Raw genomic sequence first — 11,227 nt, 5'->3', positions numbered from 1 at the left:
GCATGTATAATAGATAAACGAAATAACCTGAGGAATAGGAAAATGTGTCAGATTCTTCTTCTTTCTATTCAGAATAGCGCTACAAGAGTACAGATTTGACAGGTGTTGAGTTTGTGATCCAAATTTTGAAGAACACGACCAAGTTGGCGAGTGAAGCGGAGTCCCGTCGCCAGGAGGCTTGGGCCGGAGCGTTCCCTACTCACCTTAGGGTTTCGCCTCTATAAATTCAATTGTAATCCACAGGAGATAATCATCTCATTGTAAATCTCATGCGACCTGTAACCACCCGAAAATTAGTGAGATTGTTGTTGGCCGGTATGCGTGGTTTTTTCCCCTTCGCTTTAGAGGTGTTTTCTACGTTAAATATGTGTCTTCTCTATGTTTGATCTACTTTGTGTCGTGTTGATTCATAACAAGTGGTATAGGAACCGTGTTCTTGTGATTCGTGTGCTAGGGTTTCCTGTCGGCGCACGTATGTCGACGACAATGAAGTATGATCTTCCACTGCTGGATCTCGACACATGTTTCTCACTGTGGCAGGTGAAGATGCGGGCGATTCTCTCGTAGTCTGATCGCGATCTGGATGATGCCCTAGATGGGTTTGGCAAAAAGGACATCACGACTTGGACTGTTGAGGAGAGGCGCAAGGATCGTAAGGCGCTCGCACATATTCACCTTCATATATCTAACAATATACTACAAGAGGTTTTGGAGGAGAAAATTGTCGTTGCACTCTGGTTGAAGCTGGAATCGATCTGTATGTCGAAAGAACTAACCAGCAAGATGCATGTCAAGATGAAGTTGTTCTCCCACAAGTTGCAAGGAGGCTCTAATCTGACGAACATATCGGTGTTTAAGGGGACCGTGGCCGATCTGACGTCTATGGAGGTAAAGTTTGATGATGAAGACCTAGCTCTTCTTCTCCTGTCTTCCTTCCCTGCATCGTTTAGCAATTTTCGAGATACCATCCTATACAGTCGTGATACCCTAACCGTGGCTGAAGTGTATGAATCTTTGAATGCGAAAGAAAAGATGAGACAGATGGTTAACTCGGAAGATGCTACCGACTTGAGTGGAGAAGCTTCGTAGTCATGACTCGCTCGAGGATGTCACGACTTGCCCAAGCCAGTCACGACCCGCCCGAGACCAACTCCGGCGGGAAACGCAGTTCCGATTCGCATGAGGCCAACCTCGGCGGGATACACGGTTCCAATTCGCCTGAGGCCAACCTCGGCGGGAGACGCGGTTCCGATTCACTCGAGCGCAATCATGAATCGTCCGACCGCATCTCCGACTCGCCCGAGGGTGTCTCGGGTGAATGTCTAGTGAGGCCCACACTAGCCCAAGTTTGGCCACACTTAGCCAAACTTCTTCACTCTATTTTGACTCGACTTGATAAGTTCCCTAGCACTTAGAAGAACATTGGTAGCACCTAAAACAAATGACTAAGTGCTAGAAACATACATTTATCTTTTTTGATTCATAGAGGTTTGCAATATGCCTAATTTCAAGCCCAAAAGTGCTTTTCTTATTTTCCTCAATCTTTTGGACTTGATAGCTTCAATTTGCTTTCTAAACACATGTGCTCATGATCATAAGAGGAGTGTTAGTTCATAGTAATGTGTTGAGCATTTAATCACTAAAACAACCAAAAATTGCCTAAGGGCACATTTCCCTTTCAATAAGCCATTGGGACCCCTCATGTCATGGGGTATCTAACAATATAAGCCCCTAGAGGCCCTTGTGCCCCAAGGCATCTAGCAACATATGCCACCGGGACCCCTCATGCCATGGAGCATCTAGAAGTATATGCCCCTAGAGCCCCTAACGGCCCAAGGTTTCTAGCGACGTAAGACCTCGGGGCCGCATGTACCCCAAGGCACTTAATGATGCATGTGGTCGGAGACTAATTGGCCACCCAAAGGCAACAACGACTTAGTAACCACATCGAGATGTTGTGGGGCTGAATGGTGTGGAGGGCCCACTAGGATAGTATGACACTGAGACATGGGCTCGATATCAATATGCCTTGAATATTGTTCAATGTGATATCTTAATAGATAAGTCTTGGGTTTAACTCATTATACATGCGATGGACAACGTAACAGGGCTAACAAGGCATGTAGACACGGAACATAACTAGTAGGGCACACAACGGTCCTATAGCTCGAAAAATAAGTGCATGTCATACCTAGTAGTACGATGAGATATAAGGAGCATTATCGGTAGCCTATCACATGCGAACATCATAACCACAATGCAAAGGTCGATGTCGTAGGTTTTAATGCCCACCTAGGTAGTCGGTATAGTGGGTTATCATACCAAGGGATAACTTTGACAGTGGTAGTGTTTAATGTGATATTATGAGCATGCCCTCTGCCCTGACACGCGTGATGGGCAGGTGTACTTAGAGCCACTATATGCATATAGTTTAGAATACACTATAAAATTTAGATAGGAGATCCCACTTGTCCAAGCATTAGGAGGATCCTAGTTACATGTGTAGGATGGTACGAAGAACCATGCTTGTAACAAAAGGTATGAGGAGCATTAATGCGTCAAGAGCATAATGACATGATTACATCAGAGCATGCCTACCATAAGATATACCATACAATCACATGATAGAACATGATTGCTTGGCAATATGATAGGTCGAGGCCACATGAAGTATATACATGAACACTACTACTCCTTTAGACTATGAAACGGTTGGTAGAACAACATTCAATTCAGGGTCATAAGACCAAACTCAAACCAAGAGACTTGAAAACAATCCATCCAAGCTAGTACAAGGAGTTAGTTTAGTTTTCTTTAGCCTACCTTTCTCCTAAGTAGTAGTTCTAGTTCCCCTGACTTAGAACTTCTAATCTTATGTACACCCTTCATGCAATTATCCACCATCACTAAGAGACATAGGATATATATTACGCACTCTATAGCCTGAACCTCTATAAAATCTTTATGTATTGGGCTTGTAGTATCATGACCTAGTAGGCATACTCTATGGTGCCATCACTCATTCCCTACTCCCCTAGCAATCCTTCCTTGTATATATTTGGTCCCTGGTGTTTTTGCAACCACACACTTTGTTTAATCGTGATCGGTGAAACAAAATACTCTAGTTTATACCTTTGCCTTGAGGTCTTGTATTTTGTTTTTCTGTTCTTTCTCTTTTTATGGCGGGCACTTAATTACCTTTTATGGCTATCACCATCCTCACTATGGTTGTGAAAAGTCGCCTAGAGGGGGGTGAATAGGCGAAACTGAAATTTATAAACTTTGAACACGCACTATGCCCGTGGTTAGTGTTAGAAATAATTCGGAGTGCGGAAGATAGTTCTCCTTGCTGTGAGTTGCTCAATCAATGCGGATAACCTTTGGAGCGAACTCAAATCAATATGAGCAAGGGAACTTTTAGAGAGAGGAAAGAAAGGGAATCAAATCAAGTGAAGATCAACACAAATGAACACGATGATTTATTTATCGAGGTTCGGTTCCAAAGAATCTAGTCCCCGTTGAGGAGGCCACAAAGGTCGGGTCTATTCCAACCATTTCCCTCTCTCAATCGGTCACACCGACCGATTGAGTGCTTCTACTTAATCATTTGGGTCACTAAGACCCCGCAAAGATCACCACACACTTAGATGTCTCTCGCTAGCTTTACAAAACACTTAGAAGAATTAGAATGAGAATGATAAAGCAATCCAAACAACAAGAGGAATAAAAGAAACACTAAACACCCTCTCTCAAGTCACTAAGCAATTGAGTTGATTTTGAGGCTTGGAAAGGATTTGATCTTTTGAATGTGTCTTGAAAACCTTGTTGCGTCCATAAACCTTGTTGCGTCAACCGTCCATAGATGTCACCCACATGCAAAGAGACATCCAGTGCATAGTCCATATAGATGTCACCGTCGCATGTGGCTTTCACCCTGGGTGTCTACGTCTCCCCAGCACAACGTCGAGCCATGATACCGAACCCCTTACCAAGCACCATTGTCGTCGTCGCTGTCTTGCCGCTCCACAGAAGCCTTGGAGAGTCCATAAACCTTGTTGCGTCGCCCTCAAACTCTTTCGACCGGGGCGCCAACCATACCGCACACCTAACACTGCCGCACATGCATTGTAGTTGTAGCCGTCACCAGCTCTAGCTAGCACCCGCTGCCATGGCTACCGACCTCTGCATCTAGCTGGCATCAGGCGCACGCCCCACCACCAGGAGTCGAGATTACATCTTATTGATGAACTGGTGGATTATTGCTTGGGGTCATTCTGCAGCTGAATTGGCGCTGTAGGAGCCTTGTAGGTCCTGCTTTCCTTCTTCCTCTCTCTCTCTTTTTCTGGTCTCCGATACATCCCGATCTTGTTTGCCAAGTTGGCTGTGTCAGTTTCGTTTCGTGTGCGCTTTGCTAATGGTTGATTGAAAAGGTGACGCAACCAGATCTTTGGGCTTCGCAAAGATTGGGCTACGAGAGCTGGGAGAATCGTCGACGGTGCAGTCGGTTTGGCTGCGCGCGCGATTCCGATCGCCTTGTGACCATGAATTGACCATATACGGCCGGCCGTCTGTTCGGCGTGCACTGTCAGAGCATCATCATCGGCGTCCGGTGGCGAAGTATCTACGACCTCTTCAAGACGCGGACGTTAGCAAGCTATATTCGCTGAAAGCATGAAATTAACGTTTGGGCTGGCAAACATGCATGGCCATCTGCAGAAGCTGTGCAGAGTGCACGCCTGGAAAACAGAAACACATGGAAGTACAGTTTGAACAGAACTGTGTGTGCATACTATATCCGCCAACAAAAACAAAACAATCGTTGGCACAAGCAACATGATCGAATGCGATGCGCCACAAACACAATGGAAGGGACGTACGAGAGAGAAAGAGAAAGAAAAGAAAGCGAGGAGAGTGTTATTCCGCGTCGGAATTGAAAGCGATACGATGATATATAGCTTTGTGATTGAACACGTACGACTGCGACGAGAGGTGCATCGATAAAGCGAAAATACAGTAGATCGATGCCCAAAAGCTAGGTTTCTGTTTTCTTGTAGCCATGACAAAAGCTTTGCTCAACCCTAAACCCCCAAGAACGAAACAAATATACTACTCCCGAATAGGTTATTACGCTGCTGTTTAATTACATTCATCGACTACAAATTCAGGTATCACATATGTAGATTTTTTTTTTGATTTTTCAGGTGCCCAACCCTTTTGCACTGACACGGCAAGGTTGGGATGGCGGGTGCTACATCAGTTCTGTTAAGTCGGCGCTTTATTAGTTTCTTCAAAAGCCTAAGCAAGCATATATACACATCTCTGCGATGGGAACGTTTTGCCTTGCAAGCTGCTGCTGAGGCCCACCTGCCGCTACACTTCATTGTTCATTCCATGAAGATTCGACCACACTACAGTGCCATTCTTTTTATTTAATTTATTTTCCCGAACACAGATAATCGTTGCTGCTGGAAAAACTTTAGTTTCTTTACTCATGAAATGAAGATAAACACAGAACGAGTCGTTGTCACTATCTGATCAAGTGCTAATCTGCAACAGTCATTCTCGAGACTTCGTTGAGTGCTGAGCATTATAATTATTCTATTTCTTTTCTCTTCTTGAATGGAGACAATTGTACTAGTTCAGGAAAAGGGTTTTAGCTCCCTCAGTCTCCCCCAATTCTTTTTTTTCTCCCAAACTGACGCTTACCAAACTACCACTGTATTTGTTGCCCCCACAAATCCCATCTCTCCCTACCCATTTTCGTTGGGGCAATAGGTGGCTATAAGGATGGCAATGGGTAAAATACCGGTTAGGTACACAATAACATACCCATACTTACCAGAGAGAAAAAAAATACCCCACTACTCGTATCCACTATTTATCATGGGTACAAAATGCTCCCATACCCACAAATATCCAGTAGACATGATCATTTTAATCGCAAAGATATCAAGTAAAGTCATATATCTCATCAATAATAAAAGATACTAAAATAGCATATTATCGTTGTGTCTAACATGATAAATTCATCGAACCCAACATAATTTTACCATAAAATTCAGCAACATCCAACAATAAATGACAGCATCATGCCATCAGATCGCACAAAATATAGCACTCATAGCCCGAAAGAGAGTTCTAGAACAACATAGAACATTAGGATATTTAATTGTTCAAAACACAATACTTAATATTTAAATATTAGGCGTGTAAGCTACTGGAGTTCAAGGGGTATCATTTATTCCTTGTCTTCCAACTTTATATGGAATATTTCTAATAATCTGGACAGACATGTCATAGGTTAGAGGGTTCATATCAGGTAGCAGGTTTGAGACAAGAGAGAACATATATATACCCATACCCACTATGCCCGATAGGTATAGTAAAGTGCGCAATAAAATACCTATGGGCTATGGCCATAAAAAATCGTCATACTCATGTACGTATAGTGTTTTTACCCATATCGGATATCTATTGCCATTCCTAGGTGGCTATCCAAATTTTCTTTGGGTGGTTTCTTTCCCGAGCTCCCTCGCAGATGCTCGCCCATGCTTATGTTTGTCTCTTCGAGCAAGTGCCTACCAATTCCCCATCTAGCACCGCCACTTTCGCTCACGGTTTGTCCATGTTGACCCACACCAAGCCAGGGACGGAGAGCCACACCAAGCCAAACCAGGGACCAAGCTAGAAAATTTTTAGGAGAGACTGAACTAAACTATTACAACGATATAATATCATTAAACCACTCACAATAGACAAATATAATAGTTTAAAGTACTCTTATATTGAAACATCGATGCACAACGAAAATCATAGAATACATAATGAAAAATATAGGATCCAATTTTAGGGGAGGCTTTAGGGAGGCTCCACAGAATCTGGGGTGGTAGGGGATGATCGAGCCCCACCATTGCATCCGTCCCTGCACCAAGCAACACATCCCCTATCCGCAGTGGCCCGTCCCTCACTGGCGTCTGACCTCGCCGATGGTAGCGCTCCCCTAGGTGTAAGGTTGTCTCCAACAAGACACTGTAAAGCAACATGTACGCTAAATATAGCGTTTCATACGTCCTCTATCCCCTCCAACAAGGAACGCTAAAGGATCCGGTAAAATATAGAGATGCTTCTCCGTCCGCTAAAGCCAGCGGATCCCTGTTCGTCCGCTAAAGCTAGCTTCGTGGAGGACCTCGGTCGAAAGGAAGACCACCAGCATGGAGATCGTCGGCTACAGTGGGGCGAAGGAGCTTGGTCGAGGAGGAGCACTAGCGTTGAAGCCGTCGACTGCGATGGCGCGGAGGCCCTCGACTGTGGCGGCGCAAACAAGCTTCGCTGTGGTGACGCGGAGGACCTCGACAGTGAAGGAGCACCAACGTCGACGAGCTAGGAGGCGGTGACTCCGAAGATCTGGGATGCGGTGGCGGTGGCGTGGAGGAACCGTTCCAAAAGAAGCCTCGCAGGGATGAGCTGGATCTGTGGTTGTAGCGTCAAGGAAAGCTCTAAAAAACCCTATTTCCCCACGTCAAATTGTAGTTTGCAATATGCGAACGTCTAAATATTTTGTCAAAAAATACGTTTTCTAAAATTTCTATTAATTTCATAGAAAAAATCATAGAAAATAAGATATAGAGAACGAAGTTTAGAGAACGTTGCTGGAGACGATGGAGATATAGATGACGGAATCTTTTAGAGAGTGCTGTAAAGGACAGAGAATATTCTTTTAGGAGATGAAATATAGAGGACGCTGCTGCAGACAGTGTAAGACCGTATGTAGCGGCTCCCACAGCTGCTCCCCCTCCCCTCGCGTAGAGGCAACAGGTAGCCTCTAAACGCCGCAGTGCTGCCCCTACGGTGCTCTCCACGACGCATCGCACGCGCTCACCTCTTCTCTCTCCTGCTGGATGCAGCGCGCACTCGTCTGCTCTCCCTTGTACTGTGTTGTGGATTCGGTTCTAATTGTTAGTAGAAGAAAAATTGATAGTAGATAAAAAGTAGTATATGAAATAATATTTTATGGTTGTAGTGGAATATAGAGGAAGAAAATAGAGGGAACCACTGCGGAAGATGAAAAAGTAGTGGATGAAATGTTGATGTGACACAAAAAATATTATAGGAAAGAAAATTTAGGGATAATCCCTATCCAACGCCGTCGCCCCTCCCGATGGCATCCCTCTCACTCAGTGACACACCTCTCTCTACCCGCATGTGTGTGACGCATAGATTTCTCCACCCTACTAATGTGATATTAAAATAGTTAATTACTTATGTGTGGGACCGAGTCATAATTATTTTCCATTGTCGAAGGTCTTTATGCCATCTTGACAATGGTAGGGTGAGGCACGACGAAGCCTAGCACAGGACCAGGCAATGGCATGAAGGACTTTTTTTACCGTGTGCGCGCATGGCGAGCGTGTGTGGCAGGAGTGCACTATGGCCGTTAGCGGGTGCACATAGGGGCGACAATAGGCGGAGGAGCGAGCGCGACGATGTTGTGGGCATGCGTGAGAGAGGGCAGTGGGCGAGCACGGTAGAGTTTGCGATCCAAATATTTTTTTTCATAATTTACTAGTGTCCTAAATTAATTTTAGTTTAAAAATAAATATAAATAGAGTCCGATCTTAATTCGATCCTTAAATTCTGTAGTGACTAGGTCAGTGCCCGTGCGTTGCAACGGTGACATATAATATCTCGATAATTTATATATACAAATATGTGTTATACAATTATGAAATAGAGGATGATATCCGCGAGCTGTCCGGGTTGACATCAAAGAGAAACTCGGGCCTGTGACACACAGACACTCACCTAGTAGTGTTTTATATAAGATAGGTCAGTGCCCGTGCATTGCATCTGGAACATATAATATCTCGATAACTTATATATACAAATAGGTGTATGTACGTGCCTTGCTACAGAGTCAATATGTAATGATAAAATATATTGAAATGAAGAAGCACTATTTGTCGTTCTATTCTCTTGTTATTAAAATGCTAGTGCATTACGATTACATGGAGATGAACAAAACATAATTTATCATCCACCTCAATATCTCACATTATTTGACGAGAAGTAAATCATAATCGTACACATTGAAATCTAACAATTCAACGGCAATGGGTTCCAGTTGTATGTCAAGTATATGAATCATATGATGATGCCCAACACTCATCACAAGAAAGAAAATGGGTGTGGCAACACAGCTTCTTGTACTGCTCCGTAATGTTGCTATCACAAGAAAGAAAATGGGTGTGGCAACACAACTTCTCGTACTGCTTCGTAATGTTGCTATAGAATCAATATGATAAAATACATTGACATATAAAAACGTATTCTATACTTTTGTTAGCATCACTAAAAGTAGGCATTTACATACCTTGAAAGACATAAGATTGTACCGTGTTGTTATTGATAAAAAAATAAACAATGATAAATATGTGACGAATATTAATCAACATCATCTATGGAGAGACGACATACAAAGGCGAGACGACGCACGAAGGTGAAAACAACACACGGCATACAAAGGGGAAAACAACACATGACACACGAAAGTGTTATATGAAAGGAGTAAAGATAGATAAAACAAGAAGACAGTAAATAATCAGTCATCGCTCACAACGGTTGGTTACATGCAAACAATATACACCGAACAGAAATAGGGCTCACGCCTAGATAAGCACATCAATCCTGAATTTTGTTGATGTTATGTACACTCTCGAAATGGCACTCGAAAAAACAAAAATGCTAAAATGAATCGCTGCTATAGAAGCTTTGTTGGGGACTCTCGAAACTTCGGTGGAGTCATCAAGCTCTTGGTCAACCATATCACCGTCTGTCCATCTCTCTAGATGACACGGCTCCCTCACCAAATGGCCGAAGAGCGCTGGTGAGCTCATCGAGCCTCTCCTGCTCCAGGAGCTTTGCGCGGAGCTCGAGTGACTCAAGTGTTGAGAGCACCTAGAGGGGGGGTGAATAGGTGATCCTGTAGAACTTAAACTTATAGCCACAAAAACTTGGTTAATCGTTAGCACAATAATTGCCAAGTGGCTAGAGAGGAGCCAAAACACAATAACCACAAGAAATCAATCACAGAGATGACACGGTGGTTATCCCGTGGTTCGGCCAAGTACAAAACTTGCCTACTCCACGTTGTGGCGTCCCAACGGACGAGAGTTGCACTCAACTCCTCTCAAGTGATCCAATGATCAACTTGAATACCACGGTGTTCTTCTTTACTTTGATCTTTTCCCGTTTGCGAGGAATCTCCACAACTTGGAGTCTCTCGCCCTTACAATTGAATTTCACAAAGAAGTACGAAGTAAGGGAGGGAAGCAACACACACAAATCCACAGCAAAATGCGCACACACACGGCCAAGAATCGAGCTCAAAAGACTATCTCAAAGTTCTCACTAGAACGGAGCTCGAATCACTGAGAATGACAAACGAATGCGCAAAGACTGAGTGTGAATGATCAAGAATGCTCTAAGGTTGCTTAGGAATGTTGTAGGAATGCTTGGTGTACTCCTCCATGCGCCTAGGGGTCCCTTTTATAGCCCCAAGGCAGCTAGGAGCCGTTGAGAACAAATCTGGAAGGCCATCCTTGCCTTCTGTCGTCGGGCGCACCGGACAGTCCGGTGCACACCGGACACTGTCCGGTGCCCGATTTCCTTCCTTAAACAGCGCAGCCGACCGTTGCAGATCTGAGAGCCATTGGCGCACCGGACATGTCCGGTGCACACCGGACAGTCCGGTGCCCCCTTCCGACCGTTGGCCAGGCCACGTGTCGCGCGCAGATTCTGCAGCCGACCGTTGGCTCGGCCGACCGTTGGCTCAGCGGACAGTCCGGTGCACACCGGACAGTCCGGTGAATTTTAGCCGTACGCCGTCGGCAAATTCCCGAGAGCGGCCTCTTCGCCCGAGGCAGCCTGGCGCACCGGACACTGTCCGGTGCCCCAGACCGAAACAGCCTTTTGGCTGTACACAGCCAACTCTTCTCTTATTCGTTTTCTCCTGTTTCAAGCACTTGGACACAATACATTAGTCTTCAAAACAATGTACTAAGGCTTAGAAACATACCTTTACTCTTGATTTGCACTTTGTTCATCCGTGGGCATAGATTTACACTTAAGCACTTGTGTTGGCACTCAATCACCAAAATACTTAGAAATGGCCCAAGGGCACATTTCCCTTTCAATCTCCCCCTTTTTGGTGATTTATGCCAACACAACA

This window comes from Zea mays, chromosome 2 (assembly GCF_902167145.1).
Source record: "Zea mays cultivar B73 chromosome 2, Zm-B73-REFERENCE-NAM-5.0, whole genome shotgun sequence".
Classification (NCBI taxonomy): domain Eukaryota; kingdom Viridiplantae; phylum Streptophyta; class Magnoliopsida; order Poales; family Poaceae; genus Zea; species Zea mays.
Note: the sequence above shows the minus strand (reverse complement) of the source record.